Source organism: Haematobia irritans, chromosome 2 (genome assembly GCF_050003625.1).
Source record: "Haematobia irritans isolate KBUSLIRL chromosome 2, ASM5000362v1, whole genome shotgun sequence".
In the NCBI taxonomy this organism is placed as follows: Eukaryota; Metazoa; Arthropoda; class Insecta; order Diptera; family Muscidae; genus Haematobia; species Haematobia irritans.
In genome coordinates this window covers 203,746,221-203,767,159 of record NC_134398.1, presented here as the reverse complement: position 1 = coordinate 203,767,159, position 20,939 = coordinate 203,746,221, and the positions used below count along the sequence as shown (strand labels likewise).

The following is a 20,939-nucleotide window of genomic DNA, read 5'->3' as shown; positions in this document are numbered from 1 at the left end:
AGTAAATTTACTGTAAATAGTAAATTTTGTAAAAATTTTCTATAAATTGTAAGCTTTGTGAAAATTTACTATAAATAGTAAATTTTGTGAAAATTTACTATAAATAGTAAATTTTGTGAAAATTTACTATAAATAGTAAATTTTGTGAAAATTTACTATAAATAGTAAATTTTGTGAAAATTTACTATAAATAGTAAATTTTGTGAAAATTTACTATAAATAGTAAATTTTGTGAAAATTTACTATAAATAGTAAATTTTGTGAAAATTTACTATAAATAGAAAAATTTGTGAAAAATTCCTATAAATAGAAAAATTTGTGAAAAATTCCTATAAATAGAAAATTTTGTGAAAATTTACTATAAATAGTAAATTTAGTGAAAATTTACTATAAATAGTAAATTTTGTGAAAATTTACTATAAATAGTAAATTTTGTGAAAATTTACTATAAATTGTAAATTTTGTGAAAATTTACTATAAATAGAAAATTTTGAGAAAATTTCCTATAAATAGTAAATTTTGTGAAAATTTACAATAAATAGTAAATTTTATGAAAATTTTTATAAATAGTAAATTTTATGAAAATTTTTATTAATAGAAAGTTTTGTAAAAATTTACTATAAATAGTAAATTTTGTGAAAATTTACTATAAATAGTAAATTTTGTGAAAATTTACTGTATATAGTAAATTTTGTGAAAATTTTCTATAAATTGTAAATTTTGTGAAAATTTTCTATAAATTGTAAGTTTTGTGAAAATTTACTATAAATTGTAAGTTTTGTGAAAATTTACTATAAATAGTAAATTTTGTGAAAATTTACTATAAATAGTAAATTTTGTGAAAATTTACTATAAATAGTAAATTTTGTGAAAATTTACTATAAATAGTAAATTTTGTGAAAATTTACTGTAAATAGTAAATTTTGTGAAAATTTACTGTAAATAGTAAATTTTGTGAAAATTTACTGTAAATAGTAAATTTTGTGAAAATTTTCTATAAAGTGTAAATTTTGTGAAAATTTTCTATAAATTGTAAGTTTTGTGAAAATTTTCTATAAATTGTAAGTTTTGTGAAAATTTTCTATAAATTGTAAGTTTTGTGAAAATTTACTATAAATAGAAAATGTTGTGAAAATTTACTATAAATACTAAATTTTGTGAAAATTTACTATAAATACTAAATTTTGTGAAAATTTACTATAAATAGTAAATTTTGTGAAAATTTACTATAAATAGTAAATTTTGTGAAAATTTATTATAAATAGTAAAGTTTGTGAAAATTTACTATAAATAGTAAATTTTGTGAAAATTTACTATAAATAGTAAATTTTGTGAAAATTTACTATAAATAGTAAATTTTGTGAAAATTTACTATAAATAGTAAATTTTGTGAAAATTTACAATAAATAGTAAATTTTGTGAAAATTTTCTATAAATTGTAAGTTTTGTGAAAATTTACTATAAATAGTAAATTTTGTGATAATTTAATATAAATAGTAAATTTTGTGAAAATTTACTATAAATAGTAAATTTTGTGAAAATTTACTATAAATAGTAAATTTTGTGAAAATTTACTATAAATAGTAAATTTTGTGAAAATTTACTATAAATAGTAAATTTTGTGAAATTTACTATAAATAGTAAATTTTGTGAAAATTTACTATAAATAGTAAATTTTATGAAAATTGACTATAAATAGTAAATTTTATGAAAATTTTTATAAATAGAAAGTTTTGTGAAAATTTACTATAAATAGAAAATTTTATGAAAATTTCCTATAAATAGTAAATTTTGTGAAAATTTCCTATAAATAGTAAATTTTGTGAAAATTCACTATATATAGTAAATTTTGTGAAAATTCACTATATATAGTAAATTTTGTGAAAATTCACTATATATAGTAAATTTTGTGAAAATTCACTATATATAGTAAATTTTGTGAAAATTTACTATAAATAGTAAATTTTGTGAAAATTTTCTGTGTATAGTAAATTTCGTGAAAATTTCCTATTAATAGTAAATTTACTAAAATTTACTATAAATAGTATATTTTGTGAAAATTTAATATAAATAGTAAATTTCGTGAAAATTTCCTATAAATAGTAAATTTTGTGAAAATGTATTATAAATAGTAAATTTTATGAAAATTTCCTCTAAATAGTAAATTTTACGTAAATTTCCTCTAAATACTAAATTTTTGTAAAAATTTACTATAAATAGTTAATTTTGTGAAAATTTACTATAAATAGTAAATTTTGTGAAAATTTACTATAAATAGTAAATTTTGTGAAAATTTACTATAAATAGTAAATTTTGTGAAACTTCCATAAATAGTAAATTTTGTGAAAATTTACTATAAATAGTAAATTTTGTGAAAATTTACTATAAATAGTAAATTTTGTGAAAATTTACTATAAATAGTAAATTTTGTGAAAATTTACTATAAATAGTAAATTTTGTGAAAATTTACTATAAATAGTAAATTTTGTGAAAATTTACTATAAATAGTAAATTTTGTGAAAATTTACTATAAATAGTAAATTTTGTGAAAATTTACTATAAATAGTAAATTTTGTGAAAATTTACTATAAATAGTAAATTTTGTGAAAATTTACTATAAATAGTAAATTTTGTGAACATTTTTTATAAATAGTAAATTTTATGAAAATGTCCTCTTAATACTAAATTTTTGTGGAAATTTCTTATAAATAGTACATTTTATGAAAACTTCCTATAAATAGTGAATTTTATGAAAAATTTTTATAAACAATAAAATTTATGAAAATTTACTATAAATAGTAAATTTTGTGAAAATTTACTATAAATAGCAAATTTTAAGAAAATTTCCTATAAATAGTAAATGCCATAAAAATTTACAATAATTTTGAAAATCTCTTAATATGTTGTTTGTTTTATCCACGGTTAGCGAATATCCCAGACATGGAGTCTATCATTTGTGTTTATCACGACCACATCATTTTGTAGTTAATTCATGTTGTCTACTATTGAAGTCTTGTGAGGCTGATGTATTTTATGGAAATGTCTTTGTTGCTGTAACCACGACACGTTTCGTATGGAGTAGCAATAAGCCGATGTTGTAGCTACTGCTTGAGATTTTAGTTGACGGATATTGGCTTATTTCTGCAATAGAGCAAGACTTTTGCTTACAACATTTTTATAATCACATTAACGCTAAAGACAAGCAAAAAAATGAATAAAAATGACAATTATTCGAATTGAGAAATGAACATTGGCAACATACTCACCAGAGATAATCTAATAAAGGCGTTTGGAGAGGTATGGACAAATACACTAAGAGGGAAAATGGGAAACGATAAGTTTTTAGTATTTTGTGAAATAAAAAAAATATATATATATAATTATTTTTTTTTTTAAATATTTTTGCTTTTATATATTTTTTTTTTAATTTGAGTTTCAATAAAAATCTAAGAATTTTGAATTTTCCAAAACTTCTGCTGAATATTTTTTCTCACTCCTGCTCCAGCTGTAATTTAAAGTTTCCTTTAAAAGGGGAAAAAATAGTTTATTTCTTTCTATGTAACACATTTATCGTGGAATTACTTTTAAGTGGTTCCACATATTTTTTGCTTTCACACAATACTTGCAACATAGATAAGGCAACTGCCAAGTTTTGTTTTTTTTTTTCAATTTTGGAGAATAAAACTACGTAACATTTTCCTGTCCCATTCTTGTGTGTGAGGTGCGACAATGGAAAATGAAAGTTTCCTGTTAACATATTCGAGAAGAAAAAAAAAATGCCAACATATTCTCAAGTCTTTGTTTCCAATCTTAATTTATGCGAAACATTATGAACATGAATGAATTATTCAAAAACGAAAAGAAAAAAACACTCCTTTGGCAAGTTTCTGTTTTGACAGTGAAAAATATGTCATAAAAACAAAAATTAAAGTAAGCATGTTTGACAAAATGTGACAAGATCTCAGAACATTACGTTTGTCGTATTTCTTGTCATATTTTATTGAAATATTTTGTTTGAGATTCATGTCTTTTTGGGGATCTGGGAAGCTGAGCGTAAGGCGAAGTGTGGAGCCATTGGGGTGTTATAAGGATGTCATTGTTTAAGCGAAATATCTAATTGATCACGTTTTTCAAATTTACATATTTAGGTGAATTCTTCTAAAGTTACTTGAGTGCAAAATAAGCTCGATAGAATAGTGTTACCATAAGGCCGGTATGCACCTCTAGCGAAAAATATCATTCCCATAAGAAATGCATTGCTATTTATGCTAACGAAATTTTCGGTAGCGTTCAATTTCGTAAGCTGGTACGCGCACCTCTAATGAAAATAACAGGGTTGTCAAAAGCATATTTTGGCAGCAAACATTTAATTTATTACAATCATTGTGTGCGTAAAAGTTTTAAAAGGTCTGTAAATAATAAACAATTTATTTGAGGAATATTTGGAACATATATTAACAATTTTTAAAAGCGATTATCTGGTTTAAAATTTATGTACACAACTCTGTTTTTTTGTTGTAGACTTAAATAAATTTTTGCTACCGAAAATTTCGCTAGAGGTGCATACCGGCCTATATAAAGAATTTCTAAAAAAAAATAAAATTTTCCTATATTTTCAATTGAAGTAATTTCCAAATTTATTTTGATAATTGGTTGATAAAGGGTGATTTGTTAAGAGCTTGATAACTTTTTTTTAAAAAAAACGCATAAAATTTGCAAAATCTCATCGGTTCTTTATTTGAAACGTTAGATTGGTCCATGACATTTACTTTTTGAAGATAATTTCATTTAAATGTTGACCGCGGCTGCGTCTTAGGTGGTCCATTCGGAAAGTCCAATTTTGGGCAACTTTTTCGAGCATTTCGGCCGGAATAGCCCGAATTTCTTCGGAAATGTTGTCTTCCAAAGCTGGAATAGTTGCTGGCTTATTTCTGTAGACTTTAGACTTGACGTAGCCCCACAAAAAATAGTCTAAAGGCGTCAAATCGCATGATCTTGGTGGCCAACTTACCGGTCCATTTCTTGAGATGAACTGTTCTCCGAAGTTTTCCCTCAAAATGGCCATAGAATCGCGAGCTGTGTGGCATGTAGCGCCATCTTGTTGAAACCACATGTCAACCAAGTTCAGTTCTTCCATTTTTGGCAACAAAAAGTTTGTTAGCATCGAACGATAGCGATCGCCATTCACCGTAACGTTGCGTCCAACAGCATCTTTGAAAAAATACGGTCCAATGATTCCACCAGCGTACAAACCACACCAAACAGTGCATTTTTCGGGATGCATGGGCAGTTCTTGAACGGCTTCTGGTTGCTCTTCACTCCAAATGCGGCAATTTTGCTTATTTACGTAGCCATTCAACCAGAAATGAGCCTCATCGCTGAACAAAATTTGTCGTTAAAAAAGCGGATTTTCTGCCAACTTTTCTAGGGCCCATTCACTGAAAATTCGACGTTGTGGCAGATCGTTCGGCTTCAGTTCTTGCGCGAGCTGTATTTTATACGGTTTTACACCAAGATCTTTGCGTAAAATCTTCCATGTGGTCGAATAACACAAACCCAATTGCTGCGAACGGCGACGAATCGACATTTCACGGTCTTCAGCAACACTCTCAGAAACAGACGCAATATTCTCTTCTGTACGCACTGTACGCATTCGTGTGGTTGGTTTAATGTCCAATAAAGTAAACTGAGTGCGAAACTTGGTCACAATCGCATTAATTGTTTGCTCACTTGGTCGATTATGTAGACCATAAATCGGACGTAAAGCGCGAAACACACTTCGAACCGAACACTGATTTTGGTAATAAAATTCAATGATTTGCAAGCGTTGCTCGTTAGTAAGTCTATTCATGATGAAATGTCAAAGCATACTGAGCATCTTTCTCTTTGACACCATGTCTGAAATCCCACGTGATCTGTCAAATACTAATGCATGAAAATCCTAACCTCAAAAGAATCACCCTTTAGTTTCTCTAAACGTAGATAATGCTTAGGAGCGATTTGGAATTTCCGAAACTATTTGTTGCCTAATTGGAGAAATAAAATCAATCTATGGAAAAGAAATTTTGCAAAAATTTCTTATAGAAATAAAATTATGCTGAAAACTTTTTTCTTTGAAAATTTTTTGTAGAAACGAAATTTTTTCCTTTAAAAATAAAATGTTGAAAAGAATCTGCAATTTTTCTATCAAAATGAAATATTGGAAAAATTTCTTATAGAAATGAAAGTTTGAAAAATTTCTGAATAAATAAAACAAATGCTTTGGAAATTAAATTTCATAAACATTTTCTGGAGGAAATGTGATATGTTGTGCAAATTTATTAAGACAAAGTCGACTATCGGGAGGTTTGAGTGTAATTCACATTGGGTTTAGTGAATTATCTGAATTTATTCTGATAATTGGTTGGTAGTTTCGATGCAAGTAGAGAATGCTGATGAGGAATGTGGGAGTTCCGAAGAGATTGATTACTTCTGTGTACAATCCCACGGCGACGGGTTCTTCGTACCGGATTGACCCGATGGATCCCACCGATTGGCCAGCGGCTGCCACATCAGTGTACGTGTAGTTTCGTCCGTGTTTTTGTGTTGGAGGAGGTGCATCCTGGGTAGCCTTCTCCGTTTGCTGTTGGTCCGAGCCGGGATAGAGTCAAAACCCGGACCATGGTACTGTTCAGTCTGCCGAAACCTGATCCACCACCGTTTGGTTTCGGTGAGGTGTAAACGGTGCTTGGAGTGGGTGCACTTCCGGAACTGCTCCGGCCTAACATCGCGGCGGAAGTATAGTCATACTGACTACGTGGCAGGATGTTGCACCAACGACGGCAGCAGTGGGTCGTCAGACTATGGAGGTGGTGTCCTGGCTTTCATATTACACCGTTCCGTGCAGTATAGACCTATCCCGCTTGTGCCAAACACTAGTGACCCCTATATATGGAATGTATAGGGGGGTAGCAGTCAAGTCTGGGGCTGTCGCGATAGAGCTATACAATGTGTATATACCGCCGGTTGGTAGCTGTGCTCCAGGTTATAGCCCAAACATTAAGTGGCTGTTGTGTGGGCATAACCGCTAGGAGACTTGAATGCCCACCATGAACTTTGGCATTCTCTCCAAGGTAATAGCAAGAGAGGCATAGCTTTGGCAGAGCAGATAGATGACTCCACATTTTGCACGACGAACGAAGTGGCCCCCACGAGAATTATGGGTGATTGCCGCCGTTCGTCAGATTTATCTTTAGCGTCGCCAGGTCTGATAAAGGACGTTTCCTGGCAACATGTCATTTCATTGGGTTCAGACCACCTTCCCATAATTCTCACCGCCCCTCCGATTTCGTAACCTCTGAACGCCACCCGTTTATCAATCAAAAGAAAGCCAACTGGGAAGGCTTCAGAGAATACACAGATCGCCACTTCAGTGAGCTCCCCCGACAGAATTTCAATGCTAATGCTGAAGCATCTGGGAATACTGGGAGTTGAGTACCTGAGCAGAATCCTCAATTTGTCCTTGGTGTAGGGTGATTCCACCACTGAAGCCAGGCAAAGATTCGAGTAAAGGCGAATCGTACAGACCGATATCCCTTCTCTCGTCAGTAGCCAAGACACTTGTGGAGAATTTTCCAGCTGCCCACCATGTTAGGTTATGTGGCAGCCCGATGTATCAGGCTCACTTAGACTATTCAGTCCATTGTGATACCACATTTGGTGAACTTCTCTCTTATCACTGAGTGCTGCCCGATTCCATGTTAAGCTCAATGAGAAGGACCTCCTTTTTATAGCCGAGTCCGAACGGCGTTCCACATTCCAGTGAAACCACTTAGAGAAGCTTTGAAACCCTCAGAAATGTCACCAGCATTACTGAGGTGGGATAATCCACCGCTGAAAAACGTTTTGGTGTTCGGTCGTAGCAGGAATCGAACCCACGACCTTGTGTGTACAAGGCGGGCATGCTAACCATTGCACCACGGGGGCTCCCCACCATAAACATGGATTCCGTAAGGTACATAGCACGACGACAGCCTTGTATGCCATTTTAGCACACATTAATATGAGACTCAATCTGCCCAAGCCGTGTCAGAGGACGGTCCTCGTGGCGCTTGACCTATCGAAGGCATTCGATACGTCAACTATGCCACACTATTCGAGGACATCGAGAATACGTCCCTACCGGCAGGAACCAAGCGTTGGGTTCTGATTTATCTGTGCAGACGCCAGTCGTATGTGGAATTCAGGAACAAGAAGTCAAAACCGCGTAGAGTTAAACAGAGAGTTCCCCAGAGTGGGTTGATATCTCTGGCACTGTATAATCTCTACCTGTCCTCGATTCCACTCCCTCCTGACGGCGTCGAGATTGTATCATAGGCAGACGATTGTCATGGCATCCGGGACTATTGTTGATGGCATATGCGATCGATTGAACGTCTACCTCGCTGATCTTACCAGTTATTTCACTGCAAGAAATTTGAGGCTATCTCCCACCAATTCCTCAGCCACACTTTTCACTACATGAACTGCGGAAGTACACAGGCAGTTGAATGTCAGAGTAGATGGCGAAATAATTCCGACCACAATTACCCCAAGATTCGACAGCCTCTTTAAGTCGTCCGCCCATGCCACTGCAATTTGTGATAAGCTCTGCGGTAGAAACAAGGTCCTCAAGTCGCTTGCCGGCAGGACTTGGGGTGCGGACAAGGAAACCTTGTTGAGTACATATAAGGCAATTGGCCGGTCATTGGTAAACTATGCAACGCCAGTGTGGACAGTACAAACGAGCGACACGAAGTGGAATAACATAACATACAGACATGTTAGAACGCTTCCCCTAAGAACTGCAGCAGAATGTCTCCGCAGTACACCCCTGGATCACCTTTATGGGGAGACCAAGATCATCCCAGTGCGTCGACACAATTACATGTTGTCAAAGCAGTACCTCTTGGGTTGCTATCGAAGTTGTCATCCAAATCACCATTTTCTGGATAGACAACCTCTTCCCAGAAATGTAAGGGTTGATCTTACATTCCTGGGGGGGGGGGGGGGGGTCTCTAGAGCGCGTTATAAAAGAGAGCCCCTAGATCAGGCAGCATACCAGACAGGATTCATGAGGATACTGTAGCTAAAGCGGTGAGAAGCTACAAGGTTAATCCTGTTATCGGAGTTCGACCACTCCTCTTAGCACCGGTGGAGAGAGACCTCCCAAGGCAAGGTTGGGTAGTTATGGCCCAACTAAGATCATGCAAGTGCAGCCGCCTCAATTCCTACTTATCAGTGATTGATAGCAGTGTAGCTGACCTGTGTCCCATCTGTAATCAAGGGCCAATGACACTCGCACCTTTTCGCTGGCCCAGCTATAAGACTACCCGTCTCACCACCAGATCACTCTGGACACACCCCATCCTTGTCGCAGAGTTCCTTGATCTGGCTACTAATTGAACTACCTAAGCATAGAACAAAATGGATGAAACTATGTTACATTAAAAACTGTTACCACAACAATAACTTCTGTGAAAATTTTCTGTAGAAGTAATTTTTTTATGAAAATGAATTTTTTAAAAAATATTTTTTAGAAATGCAATTTTGCAAAAGTATTCTGGAGAAATAAAAGTTTGCAGAAATGTATTAGAGAAATGAAACTTTAAAACTTTTTGTAGCATAAGATTTCTATGAAAATTAAATTTTAACAATATTTTCTATAGAAATTAAATTTTGCAAAAGTTTTTTAGATTATTTAGATGTATAAAATAAAACTTTTAAAATATTTTCTGCAAAAATAAAGTTTTTCTTTGAAAAAATTTGCAAAAAATTCTAGTCAAAAACAATTTTTCTATAAACATGACATTTTCTGTAGAAATAACATTTTTCTATGAAGATTAAAGTTTGGAAAAATTTTCTATAGAAATAATATTTTGCAAAAAAAAATGACTGGACTAATGAAATGTTTCTATGAAAATTAAATTTAAACTATGGAATTTTGCAAACATTTTCTGGAGAAATTAAATTTTTCTATGAAGATTATCTTATGTTAAAGTGTCATTTTCAGGCTCACTTAGGCTATTCAGTCCATAGTGAAGATATGAAGATGTAAATAAAATCCTCTAGAAAAAACTTATGCAAAATATTTCTGCAGAAATAAAATTTTTCTGTGTGAATGAAATTTTACTATAATTTCCTATGGAAACCATTTTCTGAAGAAATACAATTTTTTTCTAACATCAAAATTTCCTAAAAAAATTTCTACTAAAAGGAAAAAATAGTTTGAAAATAAACTTTTGTAAAAAATTATTTATAGCAATGAAATCTTGCAAATAATTTTCTCTTAAATATTGTAAAAATTTGAAATATTGTTTTTTTTTTTTTACAATTAAAATGTTGGCCAAATTTCTACAGAAATAACACTAAATTTGTAGAAATAAAATTTTCTGGGAAAAGAAGAAAATTTTCCTTTAGCATTAAAATAAAAATAAACTCGACACATATTTAAGAAAATATAAAAAGCTTATTTATTTCGACCCACCTTGATATCCATTGATATCTCTGAGATGTCTGTGATAATAATATTAATGAATTTCTTTTTTTTTTCTTTTATTCCTCTTCTCATTACAGATATCTATCACATTTTGACGGTAAGTTAATTAATTGTTGATACTTTAGAATGGGGACAATTTCTTATAAAACTGCCATGGAGCATGCTTGCATTGCTTTAGGTGTTAGAAGATTGATCAAAAGAAATAAGATACGAGACGAAACGTTTTAAAGGGGCGTTTTCTATTTGTAAGGTTTTGATTAATTAAGAGAAATTAATTTATTTCGCTTGTAAAACTATGGCAAAATAACTTTTCTATTTTAAAATTGTGTAATAAAAAAAACTTTTTATGGAATAAGCTAATGAATGTGATTTATTGAAGCTGAAATGATGATGGTTGCGAGAAACTGGTCTTTGAAATTATAGTGGGTTTTATATATAGATTTATATTATATACACAGATTTATAGGTTTATCTAAATAAAAAAAGCGGTCCTTTTCTTGTAATCTCAAGAATTCAAATCTGAAGTCGGGTTTTATGGAGACTAAAATGTGGCCAGTTTTGTTGGCACGACGAAACTGTTGGAAACAGTCTTCATAATGTGTAAGGGTGTATGTCATTGTAATTCGTGAATCTTTGGAATTTTTGATTTTCTAGAAGTGCTCACGAATTAAAGTTCTTTTCGCTCTAAGCCGCATACACAGAAAAAAATTTCACGAAAATTTTTCCAATTAAAATCTTTATTGAGTTTTAAAAAATATTCAATTAAAAATTTAATTGAATCAACAAATTTTTTAATTGAAATAAAAATCAATCACACAAATTAATATTATCAATTAATTTTTTAATTGTATCAATTAATTTTTTAATTGACTGTCAATTTTTTAATTGATACTATCATTTCTGTGATTGAAGACATTTCAATTAAAAAATTAATTGGATCAATTAATTTCGTGATTGATTCAGAAAAAAATTTTTTTGTGTGTACTTTAGAAATTTTAGGAGCAAAACAAATTTTTCATATAAAAATTTTGATTTTTACGCGATTTCCGTGAAATTTGCAATTTTCTATGGGTGATTACGAATTATGGTACTTTTCGCTCTTGAGTGGAATTTTGGATATTCTAGCACGGTTGCCGATCCAGCCACAAATAATCTACCAAAATGTTGAGAATTTTTTTTCCAAAAAACGACCAAAGAAAAAACTTTTATTACAAAATTTTATTTCTATAGATTTTTTTTTTTAAATTTTATTCCTATAGAAAATTTTGTCAAAATTTTATTTCTATAGAAAATTTTGTCAAAATTTTATTTCTATAAAAAATTTTGTCAAAATTTTATTTCTATAAAAAATTTTGTCAAAATTTTACTACTATAGAAAATTTTGTCAAAATTTTATTTCTATACAAAATTTTGTCAAAATTTTATTATTATAGAAAATTTTGTTAAAATTTTATTTCTATAGAAAATTTTGTCAAAATTTTATTACTATAGAAAATTTTGTCAAAATTTTATTTCTATAGAAAATTTTGTCAAAATTTTATTTCTATAGAAAATTTTGTCAAAATTTCAGTTCTATAGAAAATTTTGTGAACATTTTTTTATATCTATAAACAATTTTGTAAAAATTTTATTTCTATACACAATTTGTCAAAATTTCAGTTCTATAGAAAATTTTGTGAACATTTTTTTATATCTATAAACAATTTTGTAAAAATTTTATTTCTATAAACAATTTTGTCAAAATTTTATTTCTATAGAAAATTTTGTCAAAATTTTATTTCTATAAAAAATTTTGTCAAAATTTTATTTCCATAGAAACATTTTGTCAAAATTTTATTACTATAGAAAATTTTGTCAAAATTTTATTTCTATAGAAAATTTTGTCAAAATTTCATTTCTATAGAAAATGGTGTCAAAATTTTCTTTCTATAGAAAATGGTGTCAAAATTTTCTTTCTAAAGAAAAATGTTGTCAAAATTTTATTTCTATAGAAAATTTTTGTCAAAATTTTATTTCTATAGCAAATTTTGTTAAAATTTTATTTCTATAGAAATTTTACCAAAAAACTACCAAACAAAAAAATCGTTTTTTACAAAAATTTTATATCTATAGAAAATTTTTTTTTTAAATTTTATTACTATAGATTTTTTTTAAATTTTTATTACTATAGACAATTTTGTCAAAATTTTATTTGTATAGAAAATTTTGTCAAAATTTTTATTCTATAGAAAATTGTGTCCAAATTTTATTTCTACAGAAAATTTTGTCAAAATTTTTATTCTATAGAAAATTTTGTCAAAATTTTATTTCTATAGAAAATTTTGTCAAAATTTTACTTCTATAGAAAATTTTGTCAAAATTTTATTTCTATAGATTTTTTTTTACTTTTATTGTTATAGAACCTTTTTTGCAAAAATTATGACTATAGAAAATTTTGTCGAAATTTTATTTGTGTAGAAAATTTTGTCAAAATTTTATTTTGATAGAGAATTTTGTAAAAATTTTATTTTGATAGAGACTTTTGTCAACAATTTAGTTCTATAGAAAATTTGTCCAAAATAGCTAATTTTGTCTAAATTTTATTTCCATAGAAAATTTTGTCAAAATTTTATTTCTATAGAAAATTTTTATCAAAATTTTATTTCTATAGAAAATTTTATTTCTGTGGTTTTTATCTCATAATCTAGGCTATAGGTCTATAAATTAAACTTGACATTTTTGGTATAGAAAATGTTGTCAAAATTTTATTTCTATAGAAAATTTTGTCAACTTGTTTTCTATAGAAAATTTTGTCAAAATTTTATTTCAATAGAAAAATTTTGTCAAAATTTTATTTCAATACAAAATTTTGTCAACATTTTATTTGTATATATATAGGTCTATAGGTCTATAAATCAAACTTGACATTTTTGGTTTCTTGTTTTTTATTTTCCGATATTTCTATTGAAAACAGACAGCGAAGTAACAAGACAGCGGAGAAAATTCTTCAAACAGTTTTGACGAAGTCAACTGAAATATCGGAAAATAAAAAACAAGAAACCAACAATTTCATGTTTAATTTATTGATCTATAGCCGAGATTATGAGATAAAAATCATAAAAATTAAAATAAAAAGGTCAATTTTTTTTCTATAGAAAATTTTATCAAAATTTTATTTCTATAGAAAATTTCATTTCTAAAGAAATTTCTATAGAAAAATAATATCAAAATTTCATATTTATAGATAGTTTTGTGAAACTTTTATTTCTATAGAAAATTTTGTTAAAATTTTATTTCTGTAGAAAATTTTGTCAAATTTTATTTCTTAGAAAATTTTGTCAAAATGTTATTTCTATGGAAAAATTCATTTCTAAAGAAGTTTCTATAGGAAAATGCTGTCAAAATTTTATGTTTAAAAAAATTGTCAAACTTTTATTTCTATAGAAAATTTTGTCAAAATTTTATTTCTATAGAAAATGTTGTCACAATTTCACTTTCTATAGAAAATTTTTTCAAAATGTAGAACTAACATTTTGACAAAATTTTCTATAGAAAGTGAAATTGTGACAACATTTTCTATAGAAATAAAATTTTGACAAAATTTTCTATAGAAATAAAAGTTTGACAATTTTTTTTAAACATAAATTTTGACAGCATTTTCCTATAGAAACTTCTTTAGAAATGAATTTTTCCATAGAAATAACATTTTGACAAAATTTTCTAAGAAATAAAATTTGACAAAATTTTCTACAGAAATAAAATTTTAACAAAATTTTCTATAGAAATAAAATTTTGACAAAATTTGCTATTTTGGACAAATTTTCTATAGAACTAAATTTTTGACAAAATTCTCTATCAAAATAAAATTTTGACAAAATTTTCTAAACAAATAAAATTTTGACAAAATTTTCTATAGAAATAAAATTTGAAAAAAATTTTCTATAGAAATAAAATTTTGACAAAAATTTTCTATAGAAATAAGATTTTGACAAAATTTTCTATAGAAATAAAATTTTGACAACATTTTTCTATAGAAATAAAATTTTGACAACATTTTTCTATAGAAATAAAATTTTGACAAAATTTTCTATAGAAATAAAACTTTGACAACATTTTCTATAGAAAAAAAATACAAAATTTTCTATAGAAATAACATTTTGAGAAAGTTTTCTATAGAAATAAAAATTTACAAAATTTTCTATAGAAATTTAATTTTGAAAAAATTTTCTATAGAAATAAAATTTTGACAAAATTTTCTATAGAAATAAAATGTTGACAAAAGTTTCTATAGAACATATAAACTTTTGTCAACATTTTATTTCTATAGAAAATTTTGTCAAAATTTTATTTCTATAGAAAATTTTTCAAAATTAAATTTCTATAGAAAACTTTCTCAAAATGTTATTTCTATAGAAAATTTTGTATTTTTTTTTTCTATAGAAAATGTTGTCAAAGTTTTATTTCTATAGAAAATTTTGTATTTTTTTTTTCTATAGAAAATGTTGTCAAAGTTTTATTTCTATAGAAAATTTTGTCAAAATTTTATTTCTATAGAAAAATGTTGTCAAAATTTCATTTCTATAGAAAAATGTTGTCAAAATTTTATTTCTATAGAAAATTTTGTCAAAATCTTATTTCTATAGAAAATTTTGTCAAAATTTTATTTCTATAGAAAATTTTTTTCAAATTTTATTTCTATAGAAAATTTTGTCAAAATTTTATTTGTTTAGAAAATTTTGTCAAAATTTTATTTTGATAGAGAATTTTGTCAAAAATTTAGTTCTATAGAAAATTTGTCCAAAATAGCAAATTTTGTCAAAATTTTATTTCTATAGAAAATTTGGTCAACATTTTATTTCTATAGAAAATTTTGTCAAAATTTTATTTCTATAGAAAATTTTCTCAACATTTTATTTCTATAGAAAATTTTGCCAAAATTTTATTTCTATACAATATTTTATCAAAATTTTATTTCTATAGAATATTTTATCGAATTTTTAGTGCGATAGAAAATTTTATTTCTATAGAAAATTTTGTCAAAATTTTATTTCTATAGAAAAATTTGTCCAAATTTTATTTCTATAGAAAATTTTCTCAAAATTTTATTTCTATAGAAAATTTTCTCAAAATTTTATTTCTATAGAAAATTTTGTCAATATTTTATTTCTATAGAAACTTTTGTCAACATTTTATTGCGATGGAAAATTTTGTCAAAATTTTATTTCTATAGAAATTTTTGTCAACATTTTATTTCTATAGAAAATTTTGTTAAAGTTTTATTTCTATAGAAAATTATGTCAAAATTTTATTTCTTTAGAATATTTTGTCAAAATTTTATTTCTATAAAAATTTTGTCAAAATTTGATTTCTATAGAAAATTTTGTCAAAATTTTATTTCTAAAGAAATTGTCAACCGATGCTAGTTTTTTCTGTGTACTTATGTTGGTTATTGAAAAATAGTTTCTTTTACAACATTGCGAAAGCAGTTACTTTTACTTTATCCGAGGTCAATGAAATTCACTTTAATCTAATTGAGTGAATGGATGAGTTGGCTTTTAGTTGTTGTTTGTTTTTCATGTCAACCCATTACCTCATCCATCTTTTCTTACCAATATTGAGCTATGTGTATGTTTTCTAGTATAGATCAATTGTTAGTTTATACCCTACCCACGATGAACCGTTACGACCACTGCGAGTCAAGGTAATATTGAAAATTAATTTACTTTTTGTATCAGACAACGATTAATAATTACCTTCGAGTTAATTGAGCTTCATTTTGGTTGGCGATTTTGGGCGCCAGAACTCATGGCAACTCGAGGGAAAGAAATTTTGCGAAAAATAATGGGCAATCATTGGATGCATTTTGCAATGGCTAGCACCAGGGAGCTCAATGTGGCAATTAAGTCTCAAATCTGAATTGGATCAATTTTTAATTTTCCTCCTATACACTCTGGACACGAGTGAACAAAAATGTATTTTGGTAGACGAGTAGACAACCACTTTGGATATTAATATTGTGTGGTTAAACTCTATGCCACTCCCATGGAAAGGAAAAGGAGTAACAAAAAAAAAAAAACTGAAACGAACTTCCATTGAAAGAATTGTTTTTATAAAGCACGATTTTTAAAATGAGATTAGATAAGACTCTATTGGAACTCATTTAGCTAGAAAATGAGAGTGGAAAATTAAACCTTCGTAATTAATGGCTATTCATTATTTCGAAAATGTGGGGGCTGCAATTTTTATTCTTAGTGCACTTTGAGTAATTGGAGGTAACTTTGTGATCAAAGGGTTTAGCGAGGATTTTAATTTTCAGTTTAGGTTGATTTTTTAAATATTAATATCTATGAATTTTTTATAAACAAAAAAATGAAAAGTTCCAGTTTTTTTTTTTAATTTTTAACATAAAAATTACGCCTAAGAGTTTTGGATCGCTACACAGTATTCCCCCGAAAACGAATAAGTAAAACGAAAGTCCCCTTTAAAGGTTAGGCGGGGATCTTAGTGTCCGATGACTTTGATGATCGGAAGAGTACAAATAAGTATATGTTTCAATAAGAGAGGTGCAGTAAAATAAAATAAAAAATTACCACAAGAGGTTTTAATTTAGAGTTTGTAACGTGGCTTCATTCGTAGGCTGAGGTAGGCCAGTGACCGTCCAGGATTTAAGGATCCTTAAATAATAACACTCTACGTTATTCCTTTGCGGAGTTTTTATTTACAATTCTTATTAAATTTACACAACAAATGTGGATGAGAGCAATGAGTGGGGCGGCGACGACTGGTGAAGTTTTTATGGTGGTGAGCTGTGGGCGGTGCTTGGCTGGACGGTGGTGAGAATTCGTGCGATACCGCCGGGTGACGATGATGTTGCTGGCTGGTGACGATGTTGATCTGGCGCTGGAGCTGACTATGTTACAACGGTGTGATGCTAACGATGATGATACGGTACGGTGCTAGCTGGTGGCGATGATGAAACGGTGTGATGCTAGTGTCGGTGACGATGCGACAACGGACCGACTGGTGCTCGTGATGATGTCGTGTCGGTTCCTGTAAAGAGAAGAGGGACAGGAGAGGGTTCGGCTATACTAGCACTTGAGTGATGCGAACGAACGGCACAAGCGGACGAACCGCGTAAGCGAACGGATCGCGGAACGAACCGGGAAAACGTACGAACCGCGTAAGCGAACGAATCGCTTAAGCGGACGAAACGCGTAAGCAGCCGAACAAATCGTAACAGGTAACAAATCGCGGAAGCGGACGAATCGCGTTTGGTGTGTGCTAATATAGCTTGGGGAGGAAGAGGAAATGGGAGGAGGTCGTGGGGAGTGGTGGTTTACTACAATGCATCTTACCATTGTAAGATGAATCGGGTGCTGCTATCGGAAGTTCAGCTGCGGTCGGTATCGCTCGCGGTAGTCACTGCAACCAAATGGGAACTGTCCACATCAGGGCTGTGGAGCCGGAGTCGGAGTCTGAAGATTTTGCTGGAGTCGGAGTCGGAGTCGTAGAAATTTTGCTCGACTCCGACTCCGGCTAAACCAAATTTTTTAAAACACTTCACATTTTGTAACTAAGCAAGTTTTTACGCAAATTAGTTTCCATTGCGTTATTCATTCGATCAATGCACAGAAAAAAATATCAGCAAAATATTTCCAATTAAAAAGTTAATTGAAGTTGAAATTTTTTTCAATTAATAAATTAATTGGTACAATTAACTTTTTAATCAAGATAGAAACATTAAGTTAATTAAGTCAATGATTGAAACTTTTAAAATTTTTAATTAAAAAAGTTAATTGATACAATAAACTTTTAATCATATTCGAAAGACTAAGTCAGTTAAAAAAGTGATTAACATTTTTTTAAATTTTTAATTAAATTTTTTTTTCAAACAATCAATTGTTAATCCAAATAAATATTCTGAGCCAATTCAAAAGGTAATTGAAAATAGTTACCTTTTTTTAATTAATAAATTAATTGAGTTTTGCAATCAACATCAATTAAATTTTTAATTGAATCAATTAAAAAATTAATTGAAATTTGGTAATGAAATCAATTAATTTTTTAATCAAGACTTTTTTCTATGCCCAATTAAAACTGTGATTGATACTATCATTTTCGTGATTGAAGACATTTCAATTAAAAAATTAATTGGATCAATTAATTTCGTGATTGAATCAGAAAAATTTTTTTTGTGTGTGTACAACATGATTGTAAATGAAAATCAACTTCCAATTACAGCTATCTTTTTATGATTCCTAGAATGTTAGACTTGCAGATGGGCTGGATCGATCCATTTTAATGCCCATATCAATTTATTTGAAATATTTCGAACAATCGAAATTATATTTTTTTAATTTTATTTTAAGGCCATATACATATGTGGAATATTGACAGAAAATTTTTTCAAAGTTGTTTTTTATAGAAAATTTTGTCAAAATTTTATTTCTATAAAAAGTTTTGTCAAAATTTTATTTCTATAAAAAATTTATTCAAAATTTTATTACTAAAGAAATATTTTTTTCTATAGAAAATTTACTCAAAATTTTATTTCTATAGAAAATTGAGTCAAAATTTTGTTTCTATAGAATATTTTGCAAAATTTTATTTCTATAGAAAATTTTGCAAAATTTTGTTTGTTACACAAAATTTATTTCAAAATTTTATTTCTATTGATAATTTTATTTCTATAAAAATTTAAGTCAAAATTTTATTTCTATAGAAAATTTTGCCAAAATTTTATAGTAATAAATTTTTTTATTAGAAAATTTGGTCAAAATTTTATTTCTATAGAAAATTTTTCCAAAATTATATAGTAATAGATTTTTGAAATTTTTCTATTGGGTAATAGATTTTTTTATATGAAAATTTTGTCAAAATTTTGTTTCTGTAGAATATTTGGCAGAATTTTATTTACTACACAAAAAATTTTTCTAAAATTGTATTTTTATTGATAATTATTTGCAAAATTTTATTTCTATAAGAAAAAATTGTCAAATTTTATTTCTAAGCAAATTTTCTCAAAATTTTTTTTTCTTGCTGATGCTCACTGATACTCACTGCTATAAAAAATTTATTCAAAATTTTATTACTATAGAAATATTTTTTTCTATATAAAATTTCTATAAAAAATTTAGTCAAAATTTTGTTTCTATAGAATATTTTGCAAAATTTTATTTCTATAGAAAATTTTGCAAAATTTTGTTTGCTACACAATTTTGTTTTTTTTTTTTTAATTGTATTTCTATTGATAATTTTTTCAAACTTTTATTTCTATAAAAAATTTTGCCAATTTTTATTTCTATAAAAATTTTATTCAAAATTTTATTTCTATATATTTGGTAAAAATTGGTTTTCTATAAAAAATTTTGTCAAAATTTTATTTCTATAGAAAATTTTGTCAAAATTTTATTTCTATAGAAAATTTTGTCAAAATTTTATTTCTATAGAAAATTTTGTCCAAATTTTGTTTCTGTAGAATATTTTGCAGAATTTTATTTACTACACAAAAATTTTTCTAAAATTTTATTTTTATTGATAATTTTTTGCAAAATTTTATTTCTATAAGAAAAAATTGTCAAATTTTATTTCTAAGCAAATTTTCTCAAAATTTTTTTCTTGCTGATGCTCACTGATACTCACTGCTATAAAAAATGTATTCAAAATTTTATTACTATAGAAATATTTTTTTCTATATAAAATTTAGTCAACATTTTACTTCTATAGAAAATTTAGTCAAAATTTTGTTTTTATAGAATATTTTGCAAAATTTTATTTCTATAGAAAATTTTGCAAAATTTTGTTTGCTACACAATTTTTTTTTTTTTTAATTGTATTTCTATTGATAATTTTTTCAAACTTTTATTTCTAAAAAAAATTTTGCCAATTTTTATTTCTATAAAAATTTTATTCAAAATTTTATATCTATATATTTGGTCAAAATTTGTTTTCTATAGAAAATTTTGCCAAAATTTTATTTCTATAGAAAATTTAGTCAAAATTTTATTTACTAGACAAAAATTTTTCCAAAATTGTATGCTCACTGATACTCACTGCTAAGTCGAAAACTTGTAGAAATTACTCAAATTTTTCAATGAATGAATCATAAATGCATTTTTACGAAATTGTCTGATTAGAGATTTTATCAAAATGTAGATCTAAATACAAAGTTGTGCAGAGTATATTATAATCGTCCCGTCCGACTTTAGACTTTCCTTGCATTTTTATTTTTTGTTAAAATTGGGTTACGTCCCATAACGTTAGATTTAAATTTTAAGTACATAGATTTTGTAGAAGTATATACAATTTTGTCTAAATCGATTCAGATTCAAATTTATGCATATGGGAATATAAACCTTTATATAGCTCGCAACAAATTTAAAGGATTTGAGATAGTATCAATAATTTTGGTCCACAAATACATATACTGTTGGTATCTTCTCAT

The 20,939-nt window shown here is 27.7% G+C and overlaps 1 protein-coding gene across 4 annotated transcripts in view; it reads left to right on the top strand.

Annotated features, from left to right (window-relative positions):
* MESR3 (misexpression suppressor of ras 3) overlaps positions 1-20,939 on the top strand; it is a 370,784-nt gene that overhangs the window by 185,908 nt on the left and 163,937 nt on the right. For 3 of the 4 annotated variants that reach the window (XM_075297236.1, XM_075297233.1, XM_075297234.1), the window contains one exon: positions 10,594-10,613. The exons of the other annotated variant lie outside the window; for it this stretch is intronic. The gene's annotated coding sequence lies outside the window, so the exon portion shown is untranslated. The remainder of the gene's footprint in view (positions 1-10,593; positions 10,614-20,939) is intronic. 4 annotated transcript variants of the gene reach the window in all.